Raw genomic sequence first — 18,965 nt, 5'->3', positions numbered from 1 at the left:
CATTCTCCTAATTCCACTATTGCTACATCATCATCCCCTGACAAGGCTTCATATGTGGTTTCCTGACTTTGCATGCATGTCTCTATAGACTCTGTCGAAATACCCACATCACCAACATCATAACTGACTGGCTCTATATGTGTCTCGATCCCACCTGAGGAATCAACTACCTTCTGCTCTGGAGAAGCATACAAATCATCAATGTTGATGCCCATCTGTCTAGCCATAAGCTACAACATCATATCCATTTGCCTATTCTGCTCCTATTGCATACATTGCCCCTTCTCTAATGTACCCAATAACTGTCTGAACAGTACCTCCCCCTGATCTGGACCAGCATTCCCGCCTTTGCCTAATCCTGTATTCCTGTCATCTCAATCACCCATATTGTTGTCCTGATCAAAGAATATCTCCTCCGTGTCTGTATGGTTGGATTCAATGTCCACCTGCATGGATGTACTAGACTATTTGCTTTGCAAGTCTGAAATCCTTTTTTGTCTTGCTCTGGTATCACAGAAATTATAAGACCCCTGTCGCATACTCAAACATAAATGCTTAGCCTGTGTGTTTTACTTATTTCTGATTTTAGTGTTTTGACATTTCGTCAAACACTTTTTCCCTCTATCCAGCTGTTCCAAATTCCCTATAAGACCTCGACAGGATGGCAGGACTTATAGCTCTGATACCACTGTAATGGGCACCCCTGGATGTCCCAAAAAACTAAACCAATTTTCTGAAAGGAATTTTGTCAAACAGTTTGCATGCAACCTCTTATTTCTCCGTTTAATGTTTTAAACCCCTTATAACTCCGAAAATCAAACGTTTATTTGTTTGTTGTGTTTTGTGCATGGAATTGGTATCATACAACATAAACAAGAAAGAAACTACAATAATATGCAAAGTGGAAATGAACTGCTGCTAATAAAATGTTATTTTTAGAATTCATAAAACCAAATACATGGCAGATTTATCAGCTCACTAATTACTTCAGCAGTATTGACATAATACTCCAGCCCATGCTTTCAAACTTGCTGCTACAATACTTTGTCCTTCAATCAGTCCACTACCTTCGTAATACCATTCCCTCAAAGCGGCATAAGCATCGGACAAGTAGTGAAGAAGATATGAGCAAAATGCCAAATCTGCCTATAGCCGAAAATGCAACTAAACTGCCTGATAATGAAGCCAATAAGAAAAAATTCCAAAGGCCAAACCCCAAGGGAATGACGTCTAGAATGTTACAAGAGAGGATAGACGTCCTCAAATGCCAAGAACGAAACTGCAACTCACACACCAATTTCTTCTCATATTCAACCTGTCTAATGAAGCTACAAATGCTTCCTTTTATTCTATTCCCATAGGTCCGCTCAACTCATATGGGCAATGTGGGATAAAGATGTGTAATATAAAACATATATTAAAATACCCCTTATGTCTCCCTTGGGTACACATCACCATAAAATAAATATTAAAGTAACACTTTAATATTTTACAATTAAATTAGACGTTACTTTAACAAAACTTTAGGCATTAAAATGTATTAGCAATCGAACTCCGAATAATGCGAGTGATAGCTCATCAGAAAGCTCTCACCGAGGAGTATCGAATCCAATCACCAAAATTGACCTGCACTATGTCCTGCCGACTTACTAAAAAATAGTAAGTATGCCTGAAACTAGTAAATCAACTTCATTTTGGCCCAAACTAGAAATGACTAGGCCAAAACACTTCAGGATCCCATTAAACCCTTCGTTAGCCCTTGGGACCATGTAGAACAAAGCTAATACACACACACTTGGTCAACTACTAAAAGAACGTGAAGGCCAAAAGATGGGATCATTACAAATCCGCCCTCCTTGAAATTGCTTGTCCTCAAGCAATTAAGTAACATAATGGACTCCAACCTCCACCTGGATCCCAATAGGCGATATCCATATGGAAGTTAAACCAACTGCAAATCCGCATCATCAGGACCAACCCCTGTAGCCTAGCATTCAAAACTTGTGCTGATGAAGTCAGAATGTCACCATAAGGCAACTCCAAAGAAGATCTATGAAACGTCTTCTTCCCTTTATCCATCCACATAATATATATTGGACTGGAATGCATATTATCACCATCATGCATTGAAAAAGATGTAGTTGTAGGTGAACCATATGTACTCATGCTAACTGTATCAACAATAGGTGTTGCCGCATCGAAATATATGGACATAGGAACAACATTAACTGCTACAACAGAATACTGAACTAAATTTGTAGTTGATGAAAACTCATAATCATTAACATATGTGGCTTCATTAGAAAATACATCAACCACTGCATTTATACTATTAAACTCCTCATTGGATGCTTCAACTGACATAGAAGTGGCTGCTGATATGATAGTATCCTCGCATTCTCCTAATTCCACTATTGCTATGTCATCATCCCCTGACAAGACTTCATATGTGGTCTCTTGACTTCACACGCATGTCTCTACTGACTCTGCCGAAATGCCCACATCACCAACATCATAGCTGGCTGGCTCTATACGTGTCTCGATCCCACCAGAGAAATCGACTACCTTCTGCTCTGGAGCAACATACAAATCATCAATGTTGATGCCCATCTGTCTAGCCATAAGCTGCAACATCATATCCATTCACCTATTCTGCTCCTGTTGCATATGTTGCCCCTTCTCTAATGTACCCAATAACTGTCTAAACATCACATCTTGATCTGGACTAATATACATCTTTATCTAGCTATCAATATGATCTCCACAGGATGGTAGGACTTATAGCTCTGATACCACTGTAATGGACACCCTTGGATGTCCCCAAAAACTAAACCAAATTGCTGAAAGGAATTATGTCAAACAGTTTGCATTCAACTTCTTAAAACCCCTTATAACTCTGAAAATCAAACGTTTATTTGTTTGTTGTGTTTCGTGCATGGAATTGGTATCATACAACATAAACAAGAAAGAAACTACAATAATATGCAAAGTGGAAATGAATGGCTGCTAATAAAATGTTATTTTCAGAATTCATAAAACCAAATACATGGCAGATTTATCAACTCACTAATTACTTCAGCAGTATTGACATAATACTCCAGCCCATGCTTCCGTACTTGCTGCTACAATACTTTGTCCTTCAATCAGTCCACTACCTTCATAATACCATTCCCTCAAAGCAGCATAAGCGTCGGACAAGTAGGGAAGAAGATATGAGCAAAATATCAAATCTGCCTGTAGCCGAAAATACAACTAAACTGCCTGATAATGAAGCCAATAAGAAAGAATTCCAAAGGCAAAACCCCAAGGGAATGACGTCTAGAATGTTACAAGAGAGGATAGACGTCCTCAAATGCCAAGAACAAAGCTGCAACTCACACACCAATTTCTTCTCATATTCAACCTGCCTAATGAAGCCACAAATGCTTCCTTTTATTCTATTTCCAAGGGTTCGCTCAACTCATATGGGCAATGTGGGATAAAAGATGTGTAATATATAAAACATATATTAAAATACCCCTTATGTCTCCCTTGGGCACACACTACCATAAAATAAATATTAAAGTAACACTTTAATATTTTACAATTAAACTAGACGTTACTTTAATAAAACTTCAGGCATTAAAATGTATTAGCAATCAGAATCCGAATAATGTGAGTGATAGCTCATCGGAAAGCTCTCATCGAGGAGTATCGAATTCCAATCACCAAAATTGACCTGCACTATGTCCTGCTGACGTACTAAAAATAGTAAGTATGCCTGAAACTGAGTAAATCAACTTCGTTTTGGCCCAAACTAGAAATGAGTAGGCCAAAACACTCCAGGATCCCATTAAACCCTTCGTTAGCCCTTGGGACCATGTAGAATAAGGCTAACGCACACACACTTGGTCAACTGCTAAAAGATGGGATCATTACACTACTCCTTTAGAGTGTCAAACTTGATGAATATCAGAGGGGAGTCACCAATCCATCTATCCTCCCAAAATATTTAACCACATTCTCATCTCCAATGTTCGATCTAATACCTCTGCTTAAGTACTTCCTTCTCTACAATATTAGTCCATATAATTGATCCAACTAAGAGACCTTTTTTGTAAAGGGCTTGGTTAAAAGGCCTTCCTCCCAAATATTTTTCTCTCATAATTCGACACCAAGTAGCCAAATCTTGGGCCATTCTCCAACCAATTTTAGTCACGAAAGCCTTATTTAAGTCCCCTATTCTCCTCATATTCAAACCCCCTTGAGAATTAGCTTTACACACTTTTTCTAGCTAACAAGGCTCAATTTCATCATCTCCTCCATTCCTAACCACATAATGTTCCTTTGAATTTTTTTGAGAATGTCTCTAAATTGTCTAGATATATTAAATGAAGATAAAAAATTGAGTGCGATTCCTTGGATAGAGGCAACAATGAGTTGTAATTTCCTAGAATTATCAAGGACCTTCCCTTTCCAACTTGCTAACTTCCTTTGCATTTTTTCCACCATTGTGTTCTAGAATTGTGGGGTGACTTCCTTCACGATGAGGGGGATGTCTAGATAAGTGGCAGGAAGATTTTCCACTTGACATCCCATCTTCCTTCTTATCTTTTGTTGGAGAGTTATTTTGGTGTTGAAGAAGTAGATTTCTCTCTTGTGGTAGTTAATATACTAACCTTAAACTTTAGCATGTTGATTCAAAATTTTCTTCCATGCTTTAGCTTCCCTAACATAGGATAATCCATATAAAAAGGTATCATCAAAAAAATATTGTAGCACCTTTGGTGGGAGTGTCATTGCTAGTTTGACTCCTACAGTAGTTCCCTAAAAACCATAGCCATAAATTTGCTTCCTAGAATTCCAACCACCACAATGAATAAATAGTGTGATAGAATGCCCCCCCCCCCCCCCCCTGTTGGAGCCTCTCCTGGCCCTAAAGAATTCCCCCGGCAGGCCATTGGTGAAAATGAGAATTGGACAATATTAATCATTTCTCCTAAGGCCATAAAAATGTATGCTCTATTGAAATGGATTTTGCGAAAAACCAACTATATTTGATCTTGGTTGGCCTTTTACCCATATTAGAAAGATGAACCTCTCCTCGAATCTTGGTTTCCCAGGATTTTGAGCACAAATTCCATCCTCACCTTATCATATGCTTTTAAATATCAAGTTTCATTGCCATACCTGGGTTACCACTCCTTTCCATAGAATGGAAAATCTCATGAGAGGTTATGACTTAAAGTGTTGTTAGGTGTTTTGATTGAGATTTTTTCTAATATATGCAAATATGGTCATAATTAATTATTTTGATTCTTTATATTTTAGTTAATTGTTTAATTTCAATGCAATGTATATTTAAATGATGCATATATCAAGGAGTAGAAAATGATATTACCATTGTTGCAACATTATTTATGTCTGGTCACATCAAAAGAGTGTTAGTATTCCATTAAAAAGGTATTTATTATTATCACATGTACTTCAACTATTTATACTATGAGTAACTACGTGCTTGATGATTATGTGTTTCATTGAATAGGTATTAGGCATCGATCTATTTAACCATGTCGTTATCCTTGGTGGTTGTACAAGAGCTAATTTCATGAACCTTTCATTATTGAGCCAATATCATTAGTTTATGGATGATACATCCATGGTCATTATATTATTCCTTGATAATCATTGTAAAGATGAATTTGCATAATGCATTTATGGCACACCAATGACTTTCCTATGCATTAGAGTTCCTACAATGTTTGTTGATGAGATCTAAATTACATGTTGATTGATATATTTAAGTACTTGTTATTGATCACTAATAAAAAATTTCCTAGGACATAGTTAAATGTTCTAGTCCAATTTAATTAATTAATTCCCTAAGCTTTGTGTTTAATTAACTTATGTTTATTAAATTATTTTTAACTTGGAAAGCTAGCTTTATAATGTCAAAGTGGAGTTCCTTTGTACTCCTCTATTTTGAGATTTTAGGAATTTACTCTATCCTCTTTGGAGAACTTTTCTCTTCTTCTAGTTAGGAATTTACTCTTTGAATTATCACCTCTATTTTTCTAAATTGTATTTCATTAATTTAGATAGTTGTATAAAGAAGTGTAATATTTCTCAATGAAATGTTGGATATGGTGATGAATGATGTTGTGGGGTGGTTGTAAAGGTAGTTAGTCAAGTAAGGGTTGGAAATTGATAATAGCTAGGATAAGGTCTTCAGTGTAGAAATCAAAGAAGAATATGAAAGTGTAATTGGAGGTTCATTGGGAGGTCAGTTTTGGGGACCATACAAGCTCTAGACAAAAAAATATACAGTGAAGATTAAAGGTGCAATTAGGTAAATAGACAAAGTGGGGTAGTGAAAAATGTTTTCCCTTTATTATAAACAAAATGCTTAGAATGTGTATAATTTAAGAAGTCTGGGTGAAATACAAGTATGGAGTACTATAATACTAAAATGTATAACACCTTATAGGAATATAGATTGTCCTCATTTTTCTATTATGAGACAAAACTAGGATATGATTACTAATTTTTTCATATGGAATGGATATAAATGTACTAATGAAGGCCCTTTTGTAATCAGGGGTGTCTATAATTTAGAATGACTTGCCAATATAGATGAAATAGACACTAAAATATGTAATTTTGTATTTTTTTTTATATAACTAGGTGCAATGTTTTACCTACTTTTATTAGTCAAAAAAATTGTAGGCATTTCTTGAGTTTAATTATCTTTTTATGAAGGAAAACTGGTTTTGTAAGTTCTTGAGTTCAATTTTTACCAATATAATATAGATGAAAGATACACTGAAATATGTAATTTGGTTTTATTTTAATATATACAAGTGCCGCATAGTGGCTTGTATTTGCCATCAAGTTATAATAGGTTAATTAGATAGAGTAGTACATTAAACCTAATAATTAATAATTATAAGACAACCAATTTATTGATTGGTAATGATAATGTATAATATAGTTTAATTATAATTTTAATATTTTCATAATATTTGAGATGTTAAAAATTCTTATATTCAATTTATAATTTTTAAAATTAATCATTGTATTTTTATAAATTATTAGCATTTAAAGTATTAATATTTTGAAAATGTATTAGAATACATTTGATCTATTTCATATTTTCATATATTCTTACCAAAAATATCACCTCATAATATGGGTATGCTTCTTGGAAATCTGCCCTATAAGACCCCAAAGGTATGAGCCAATAAAATTGTAGTAAAATAATTTTATGGATTTTAGAAATTAAAATTCTCTCATATATACATTAGAAAAATTTAAAAAGGAACTTCAGAATAAAAATACTGTAATGTAATTGGTTAAAATAAATAAAATTAATCACAACTTAAGTAGAACTGATTGCAATAGTATATTGCCTACAACAAATACAATAAGGCACAATCTTTTACCTATTTTTTTAGTCAAAATTTATAGGCATTTCTTGATTTTAATTATCTCTTTTATAAAGGAAAATTGGTTTTGAGGGTTCTTGAGTTCAGTTTTTACCAATACAATATTGATTAGCTTGTTGGTCTGTTACAATTATTAAGTTTGATTTATGCAATTTTTATACTCGACTTTTTCTATCAAATTTCCAATTGCAATATTATAAGAAAATTATAGTAAATATGTGATTTACCTTAGGAACTAAGGTAAAATTTGGTGTCTAAAGCACATTAAAATGTATTTGTATGAAATTTCTTATATACAAAAGCCTAAATAATACAATTAGGAGCCATTGCTACAATGAGATTTGTACTCTATAGTTAGTTACACCTCATATAGTGTTTTGTAAGTGAAGGGCTGTTATACACTTGATTAGTTGAATTGTTATTATTTGAATATAGAAAAAAATCATTTTAATGGTGTTTGAAGATTAACCATATAAACTTAAAAAGAAAAACTTCTCTTCTACAAATTTCACATGTAGTAAAGAATCTCTACTCACATTTAAAACATAACACAATAAAAAGATTGGATCAAACCTACACAATAATTTTATTAAATTGTGTAAAAATAATGTTGGACCATCCGTGGTTCTTTATTAAATTGTGTAAAAATAATGTTGGACCATCCGTGGTTCTTGACAATCTTCCATCAACAAAATAAAAAAAGATGATTTTAGTTTGTTGCTATTGAGTTCGAGATATGTCTCTGTTCAACACCTTTTTGTGTTGGCTCATTTTCTCACATTGATCTATTGGGCACATTTCTGACATCGTGTTCCATCTTACTGGTTCACTCCAAAATTTGATTATTCTTGGTAAACTTCCTTTTGATTCTTGGAGCAACCATTTTTTTTCACGTTTCTTAGGTATTTGGAGTTTTCTGATCTTGCAAATCATTTCCATGGTTTACGAATCTTTTTGGCTCATTACACAATGAGCACATACTTTTGGGCGACGTCCCTATGGGTTCACACTTAATTTCAAATATTTTTGGAGGAGCTCTTAATGATTTCTGTCCTCACCCATTTTTCGCAACGCGTTGCTTTCTTAACCTAGGAAATTGAGATTGTTCCTAGCCAACTTGATGATTGTGAACATCATATACATTGATAAGTAGGAGATAATTTCTATTGATGAGCTTAAGAGGCTTTGTAATGAATGATTCACAAGGAACAACACTTGGTGAAGGTTTTGTAAATGGGGTTGCAAGTTTGGGGTTTAACCATCGAGGAAACTTTGTAGTTAAGCATGCTCAGGCTGGAGTAGCATTGGGATGCGTGACCTCCTGGGAAGTCCTGGTGCTTCACCCTTGTGAGCATCACCTAGATCCAATGAGTGCTAAGTGTTCCATTTATTCTTATGAGAGATGGATTCATGTTGAATCACTACTCACGAAACATGGGTCAATGAGTTTGACTCAAAATCATACAGTTAAATCTTGATAGCAATATCACAGTCATATACATTAGTTTCACTGATCTTATGAAGCAGGCATCTTAATAGTAGAATAACCTTGAAAGTTTTAGAAGAAATTAAATATAGGATTTTGATATATCATATATTGTAAGTCTTCATGTTGTCCGCGAATTGTATTTTAATTCATGAATTGAGGATAGTGCAAACATTTGATATTTCATTCTCTCAATTCCTTTGTTATTGTTTCCATTTTATAATTTTGTTAAATTGATTTTGTGTTGTACAAGTTTTTAGTGCTTTTAGTTGTAATCATTCAAAGCTCGGGCTCCTGTGCTGTTGTGTGTTTTAGTTCGTTGTTGTAATTAGGATTAGGCCCCCTCCCTACAGATTCAATAAAAAAAGATTATGATGATGTGCATATAATTAAACAAACTTAACATTATATCAAAAATCATAAAAATGATAATTTTAAGCAATTTTAATGTAATATCAAAATTCACAAAACTGAAAATTTATGTGTTTACACATATTATAATATATTACTTTATTTATAAATCATTTTTCAAAGATAAGTTATGTTTCTTAATTTCATACTATAATAAACTTCATGTATATCTTGATAAGTAGAAGATATTTTGTATAAGTCAAATTGTGATATTACTATCACAATTCAAGTATTTTTTAGTCAAACTGATCCACTCACAGTTCATGAATGAATGGAACACTTAACATTCATTACGTTTGCATCTAGATGTTGCTCATAGAAGTGAAGGTTCATAGTAGATGACCCCATCCTAATAGTACTACAATTTGATTGTACTAATGTACAAGAGGCCAGTAATGTTAATGTACAGTCACAGTTGGTGGACTTGAAGAGCAAGGATGGACACACGCCTTTGGATTATGCAATTGATAGAGGGACTAAGGTAATGACAGTGTTGTCACTGACAAGGGAACCACAACGTTATCTTGAGGATGTGATCGCACAGTACAGGATTGAGGGTCCATTATATCCGCAAAATTAACAAAGTATGTGACCGTGTGAACGTATTCGAAGGGTGATCTTGTATCTTCTGATCCTTTTGTGAATTGTATTCTTAGTATATTATTTATTAATAGAAAAAGACCATTCATCAAAAAATAAAATGAAAGGCACTGCTGATGTTCAATATTGAAGCCGCATGAATCTCTAAGCTCTATGTAAAGATAACGTGTCGTGTCAGGTTGAATTTGGACAAGACTGAATTTATCCAGCCTGTCGTGTTTCTTAACTTTATCCATCTGTTACACAGATCATGTTCTGTCCAATCTCACTGAATATTTATACCCGATAGTGAGCCTGAAACGACAAAAGTAGAAAATAGTACAGTTTCTTTGACCATTCCAATTCCAGTGAAAACCTCGATTACATTTCCAAGGATGTAGGAGAGCATCTACACCGTCCAGTATAATAAATTAGATCCTTATTTGTATTGAGCTTACTTTAAGTTGCCTAAAACAGCTAAATATAGTTTTCAATGCCTGACACAATTCAAGTGGCGCCGTCCAGTACAGCAGATTTGTGGCGGGCAACTTGCGCAAGTACCCATCCTAATAAATATAATAATACAAATAAAACACTCACCACAAAATGACAGTCAGTCTCATGGTTATAAATGTAACCATTTATAGGCAATATCAGATAATTTGTTGAGTTACGTTTTATGATAGCTCTTTCTGATATTACTTCACAATTTCTTGTAAGAAAGGATAATTTTCTCTGAGTTTAAAGTAGGACTGAATGAGAAGGCCAACAATTTCTCCCATCTATCCAATGCTGAAGTTGCACTCTTCAAATGGCAAGAGAGTTCTTTGAATTTAAAACCTTAGGTAATAGACCCTTTTAGAGTGGAACTTTATTTCCATGACCATATCTTAAAATTTCATTGCAATTTGTTTTTTCCGATTTGCTACGTTTATAACAAAAATGGGATTTCATAGGAAAAAAAAAAGAATATTTGGGAGATCAAAAGCAATATATGGGATAGTAGACAATGATAATAGAGGTCTTCTGTAAATTGTTCACTTAATTCATTGTTAAATCTGGTCATATGATTACACTAGACAAGATTTGTTGCAGCCATTGTAGTCGTCTCTTACACTGTCATACAATGTAAAAGTGATAAGTTGTTTTTTTAAATTTTTTTATAGAAGCTATAATCTATAAGTGGTGTACTGTCTTTTATTTGCACATTATGTATCTATTAAGCTCTAACATTTTAAGGAAAATGTACAGGGAGCAAAGGAGATTGATAAAATGATAAATAAATGATGCAACTTCAGCATGGAAGAGAACAAAGAATTTGATGGCTTTCTTCAACAGTCCTACTTTGCCCTTAGAGAATGACACGCAATGGTTTACAGGGTTTTGTATCCTTTTTTATTGAAACTTTTTCCTCCATTTTATTCTATTTGTAAAATGGAAAAAGATTTAATCTATTTTGTTTATGTGATGGCTTTTTGTTAATGTGTGTCACTAATTGCTCTTATTCTGTCTGATCAGGTTCTGCGACAGAAGAAGGTCTCAAAACATCACGAGGATGCAGTTAAATGTAATATAGCGCTGATTTCTTAGAATGCTTGGCTATTACATGTAAATTTGTCAACCCTGTAGCTTCTGGTTCTATACAGAAGCAGTAGATGATTATGATAGCGAAGTTATGACAAATAAAATCTATTCGAACTGCACACAAAAATTCTTTTCGACACGCAACAGTGCTCTTTATTGTCATGCGTTGAAAAGATCCTTTCCTTCTCGGCACACAATAGTTTCCAAAAGAGCTGTTGCACGACAGTCTTTCACAAATATGAAATTTTGAGACTCAAAAATGGGATTTCAAGCAAATCAAGCTCTTAACAATTGCTTTTATAAGGACATCAACAAGTTATTCTTGAATGTTGATGTTCTCTCCATTATTGCAGGAGTAATATGTTCGTTTTCATGGAAGATTCACAGTTGTAAATGCATTCCATTTGCGCATTGATCTTTATGGGAACGGCTTAAATATCACACAGCTTGATTCTTAGATCAAAAGTGTTAAATAGCCTTCTCTTAGTGTGTGATGTTTAAGGATGACTATTTTTAAAAGATCCTATGTAACTGAAAAAAGCCCATATATATGGTGGCACCATGTACCGTATTAAATTATCATTAAACATTTGATTTAAGAATTTGGCATTCCAGTTATGACCATTTTCTCGTTGTATTTTGTGTGTGTATTGTATGCACCTTTTCAAATAGGGATATGAACACAAACATCTCGGATGAACTGAAGTTGGAAGAAGAATAAAGATTATAGAAATTGTATATCTAGAAAATTTGTAGCTACTTAGAAAGGGTGCCAAAAAGGACATCATTTTTCATTGAAGAATGTAACATCAATATTTAGATAAGAAGGTCATTTTTCATTGAAGAAAGTAACGCCAATAGTTAGATTTAGGTGTAAAAAGAGATTGCTTTTCATTGAAGAAAGTAATGACAATAGTTAGATTTTAAGGTTTATATCATGATTCTAATATGGTTATGATTAGAGGTTTGATTAGGGTTAGGAATTAGGGCTAAGGTTAGGATAAGAGTTTAGATCTACTTTATGATTAATATTAGATTGGATTATAAATAGGATTTTAATTATAATTTAGAAATTAGGGCTAGAATTATGATTAGGGTAATGTTCTATATTATGATTAATATTATGCTTATAGTTTTGATTATGACTAAGGTTGGGATAATGGTTACAATAATATTAAGGTGTGAGTTTACCTCGTATGGTTAATATCATGGTTAGGGTTATGCTAGTCTTTATTAAGGTTATGATTTAACATTTTTGTTAGGATTATAATTATCATTAGAGTTAGAGTTTATATCATGGCTAGTAATATGGTTAGAGTTATAAGGTTAGGATAAGAGGCTAGGTTTATGTCATAATTAGGGTTGGGTTTTTTAAGGGTTTAACTTATGGTTTTTTAGAATTGGGTTTATGCTTAGGGTTCAATTTTGGTATTTGACTTAAGATTTAAGGTTAGCATTAGGATTAAGTTTTATGGTTAGGGTTATGATTCAAGTAAAGTTTATGGTTATGGTTTACATTATATTTAGGGTAAGAGTTTATATAGTAGTTATAGTTATGGTTATGGTTAGAGTTGGGGTTATAGTTAGGGTTAAGGTTTAGGATTACTACTAGAATTAGGTAGGAGTAATGGTTTATATCATGGTTCAGGTTTAGGATTGCCATTATGGTTGGGCTTATACTATTTAAGCTTATGGTTATAATTATTTCTTGGGTTAGGGTTTAGAGATAGAATTATGACTAGAAATAGAGTTGGGGATAGATTTTAGGGTTATGGTTGAGATTATTGTGAGTGTTATGATTTCTATTTGGGTTATCAATTTAATAAGAGTTCTGATTATGGTTAGAGTTAGGGTTTGAGATTATTTTAATAAGTATGGTCAAGTTTAAGACTTACATTTTAGTTAGATTCAGGTCTAAGGTTAGGGATTATGATTAGAGTTAAAGACAAAATTAAGGTCAGGGTTTACATAATAGGATTAGGTTTATGATTATGGATAATCATAGTAGTTAGGGATAGATTCAAGATTAATTTTAAGGTTAATGTAAGGATTATGGTTAGGACTAGTGTTTGCAGATATTTGTTACAATGGGGCATTATGTCAATACAAGGTTAGGACTTGTACTATAGCTATAATTAGGATTATGAGTGCGTATAGGGTTAAGGTTAGAGCTATACTTAAGGGTAGAATTTGGATCAAAATTTGGGTAGGATTGAAGTTTATATTGGGATCTTATTATTTTGATTAAGTTTTGCTATTATGATTTGAGATTTACATAAAGGATATGGTTAATAGTAGAGTTAGAATTAGAATTAGAATTAGTATTATAATTAGGTTTAGATTAATATTAGGTTGGAAAAAATAGGTTACTAATTATTATGTGGGATTTTGATTAATATACTTTATTTTATTTGTGTTACACAATTATAATTTATTTTAATCATTTTTTTGTTGAATTAATTCCAATAAAGATGAAAGAAAACCAAATGCCACACAATATTATTTTAAGATATCTTTGACAACATAATCACCAAACATGCTAACTGACTTTTTGCAAGTTCTTTTATGCGCGTGCCTATATATATATATATATATATATATATATATATATATATATATATATATATATATATATATATATATATATATATAATCATCATTGAAACATTTTGACAAATCTAGATGTTGAATCATGTTTTAATCTCTTGAGATGCTTAATTTAGTAAATCTAGATAAATTGTACTTATATCAATAATTCTATTAGAAATATAGTGGTTGTTTAGGGGGAAAGGGGAAGCAATGAATTTGGTGGTGTAAAATAGATGAGATGAGTTCATTAGTTATCTTCTTCACCCTAAGTCATTCAATGTAAGAGATAGAGGGGCTTTGAAACTTAAATTTCAATATAACTTAGGTTAGATTAGCATAACCCAAGTTAGGTGAAAGGATTTCTATGCTAAATCAAAATTATATCAAGGAAGTATGAAATCAATTCCTATTTCATGCAATGATTATTAACCTTAGATTTATAATGTGATTAGATTGAATTGATTTCTTAGGTGTTAGACTGATTAACTTGCCTAGGGTTAATTGAATAAATGTAAGAAATACATGTACAACCCTAACAAAGAAATAAATTAGATCTAAGAAATAATGGGAAGAGAGAGAAAGTGACTAGACTCACAAATGGTTAGTGGAAGCCACCTTCCTGCTTAGAAACTATAAAACTCAAAATTGTAGGGAAGATATTAAGACCAGACCTAGAATCAAGATATGAAACCTAAAAATATTAGAAAAGTGTAGAAATCTACGAACATGTTTACTTGGTTGACCAATAGCAAGTATATGTTCCACCACGTCAATGTATTCCTAAAAGGCGAATGATTAGTCAACCATAGATCTTCTAGAAGCTCCCAAGAGTAGGTTTTTTATTTCAAATTTATGATTCTGATATCATGTTCTTACCTATGAGAAAAATTGAATTATGTTGGTCAAGCCCCAAAATTAAGGAATTAACCTTAAAAGAGAGAATTATGTAAAATAATATAAATAAGTAAGATAAATGCAATAATTCACTTTTCTTCATGCAACCCTTGTTAGAAAGACCTTTGCAGTGTTAGATGTTTAGTCTTCACTGCGAAATATAAAAAATCTCCACAAATGCAATGGATCTAATCAACACCAAATCATGGATCCATGGATGTATATGTCCACAAAGGGAAGAAAACTAATAATACCACAATGTAGTTCTCCTCCCTTGACGACCAAATATATTCGAGACCTAGAAGAGGAAATTCTCATAATGAATCCTTGAATACATAGAAATACTTGAAAATGATTTTATATTTTGGCATAGGTCTTTAAGGATCTCCTTGCACATGAATGTGATTGTATTCTTTTCATGTGGTTGTGAAAATGAAGTGCCCAACCTTCCTTGTATACTAGATTTTAGGATAAAAAATGAAGAAATATGACTGGAACACCACATCAAACAATTTGAACACCTAAGGTAAACTTAGTCCCAAGACCAAAATAGGTTGGGGTATAGGTCAACCTAGTTGACCTATATGAGGATTATTCTAATGAAAGATAATCATAGTGTCTTGTGGATGGTGTGAAAAGAATTGTGAAAGAAGTAAGATAGTCAGAAAATGAGTTGTTTGAGAACAAATGCATATATGGACCATAAAATCACTCAAGGGAATGAACTAAAAGGTCTTAAATGAGGGGTACCTCCATTTTAAGATCATATAGTGGTTAACAATAGTCATATTAAATATAATTTAGATTGTACTTAAAAGCATATAAAATTATTAGCTAGAGAAGATTTAAGATGTATATTTTACAAAACATCAATATATCCACAAGAATTAGATTGATTAACTTTCCTAGGGTTAGGAACTACAACCTTCATCATAATTTTTACTTTTTGTTGCTAATTGATGGTCTACCATGACCATTTTTAACTCTTTCATCTCTTAAGTTATTTTCTTCTTTTCACTATTGTGATAAATGCTTTGACAAATTCCACCTTCTAGAAACAACTATCCTTTCCTAAGGACATATTCAACATCCCATAACTCTCTTTTAATTATCATTCCAAGAAAAAAAAAAACACAAATATTTGCATGACCCATGTTATCATATTCTTCATAATCATCATCTTCTCAAATGTTGTAATCATTTTTCACACATTTAGTTTTTTATTTTTTTAAGCTCTCAATTATTCAAGACTCTTTCCAATTACGATAACCCTTATAAGATCTTATCAACCAACCACTTCAATCTTTACCCATCTAACAATCCCAACATAGGACAGCACATATTTAATTCTCTACTTGTGTAATCAAAACCTTTAGATGATATTTTTAACAAAAGAGAAAACCCCACCATTGTTAAAAAAATATGAATTCACACACCTTTTCTCATAATTTTTAACTTAAATCATTATTACAATTGCATCAAACACTTTGTATTATATTAAATTCTAAAATAATTCATAATTTGATCTTGACATAACTAACAATTAACCAAATCTTTAACTTAAGATCAAATATAGATCACTTGCTTAGTTCTCAAGAATAAGAATCAATTTCAATAAATTTAAATTAAAAAAACTTGTATTCCTTTTATGCACTCACCCTTCATTTTTTTTCTCATGGATTCCCTCTAAGGTGACCCATCTATACGACCTCACAAACCCTTTAGTTCTTTTGTATATTGTATCTACAAAACCTCACAAACCCTTTATTTCTTTTATATATTGGTCATTCAAATCTCTATCTACCTTGTGCAAGTATATTTTTTCCTTATTGTCAATTAATTTTCATGTATCCAAGTACATTATTACTTCCCCAATCTCCTATCCCCTCAATCTTCCCTAACTTCAACCCTTTCCTATCATTTATTTTGTGAAAATTAATGTCTTAGTGAGATTTCTTTATTTTTGATCAAGTTCGGAATATTTTGTGTCACACTTGCCAATTTCTTTGCTTGATAGTTTCTAAAGTCTTTTCAATAATTTAATTTGTGCACATATCTTCCAATTTTTATTTATTTTTGGGTTGATGAATAGACCTTTCCTATTAATTAAATATTAAAGATACATATCCACAAAAAAAGAGGTCAGGGGATACAATATCATTCTGTGGGTTTACTTGACACATAGCCAAATAAGATAACTATTCATAAAAATAAACATTAACACAATAAAAGGAAATCACTTAAGATGCAAGAGAAGTATTAGCTGAAGGAGGGTCTATATCATCAGAACCCCAAAAGTCCTTGGGGTTGGAAGATGGCTTAGGAGAGCCCAACCATCAATAAGGGTGGCAACAACATCATCTCTTTTTTTCTCGCCCTCCAGCCTAGGTGGAGAGATAGCTAAATCTAGCCAAGGGAAAGCTCATTTAGGGTCTTTGTGAGAAGAATCCTAGCTTGCATCGAGGGAAGTAGGAGGCAATGGGCACTATCCTGAACCTATCCTTCATGGAGGTGAGGCCAAGAAGTGGTGACCATTGAAATTGCCACTAGGAGAGTGGCAAAATGACTATGACTTGGGAGTATGTGAGCGGCGTGTAGAACTACTCAAGTCTCTCTGATAATTGCAAGGAGTACGATCATCATTAAAAGTATCTGGTGGTACTCGAGAGACCATACAAGGGACATTACCCCAATGAGTCAAAAGCTCATGTAGGTGGGGAACCTCTAATGCCACCTTATCTATCTGAACTTTAATTTGTATTATGAAATTATTACAAATGCATGATTAGCATACATAGCAACATGTTTATCAAGAAATATGTGAGAGAATAGAACAACATTGTGGTCTTTCCAAATAGTAAATAAAATATTCATTCTAAGAAAATGCCATATATCTAGGAATACTTAGAAGGAATTCTAGTTAGATCTCCTAGCACAACCATATGTCAGGTAAAGGCCTTTGGGTGGAAAGGCTTTAAAAAATCATGAATCCAAAGCTAATAGTTATGGGCTTGCTTGTAGAACCAAAAACTATGCAGGAAGCTTTTTGGCTAGCCACAAAAAGGGCATCTAGGGTCTAGGAAACCTAGATGCTAGAGTTAAGGGCCTAATAGCAACCCTTGGAAAAGGAGACACTACGAAAAGTGAGCAATTTTGTGCTTAGTGATCATTTTCCAAACCGTGGAAAATATAAGAATCGAAGTCTTGTGAGAAGACTGCAAATGCCAATGTTGGTTAAGAGTTTCAACCATTGGAAGATGGGGAACCAACCACTGATATCCTAACTAGGGTTTGTAACTACTCAAATGAGTGACAGGATACCACTTCCAATCTTTCCACCCTAGCTAAGATGAATGAATACCAAGCTTATGGAACATATGGGGAGGTACCATAGAAACTATAAGATCAACAATTTGTCAATCTACATAGATAAGCTTGAACTGCATCTGCAAATCCTCCCATGAGTGAAGGCTCATAGTAACCCTAGAAAATAGATCTTTGGGTGTCTTGATTTCCCTCCTAAATAAGTGTAGTGTGCTAGCTCCTTGAATTTTATCCAGAGGAATGCCTTTAACAACAAACAAAGGAGACCACCACAAATTTTGATGGTTCATATAGCTTCCAATAATTTCAAACCATGATATATTGTGTAAGATTGTCTACATGCCCTGTCCATGCTTTAACATTCTATATACATGATGAGTAAGGAGAATATAACTATAACATCTTACAAAATTTCCTATCTAGTATTATTTGATGGATGTCCAAGCTTTATTTTAAAGCTCTCATTTGGGATAAGTTAGAATTATTTTGGTGAAGGGTGTAGAATTTGGATTTAGAGTTGTCAATTTGATTTTCTTGATAATTGAAAAACTTTTTATTAGTTAGTTTTGTTAATCAGTTATGAACAATTTCAATCAATTTTTGAATTCATATTTATCAAGTTTTCTAAATTTTTGAATTTTGTCTTAAAGTAAAATGCAAGAATTTTAAATAAC

The sequence above is a fragment of the Cupressus sempervirens genome, chromosome 3 (assembly GCF_028749045.1).
Source record: "Cupressus sempervirens isolate cs-2001-9-10 chromosome 3, ASM2874904v1, whole genome shotgun sequence".
Lineage (NCBI taxonomy): Eukaryota > Viridiplantae > Streptophyta > Pinopsida > Cupressales > Cupressaceae > Cupressus > Cupressus sempervirens.
The sequence above is the reverse complement of the archived record's forward strand: the minus strand, read 5'-3'. Positions refer to the sequence as shown.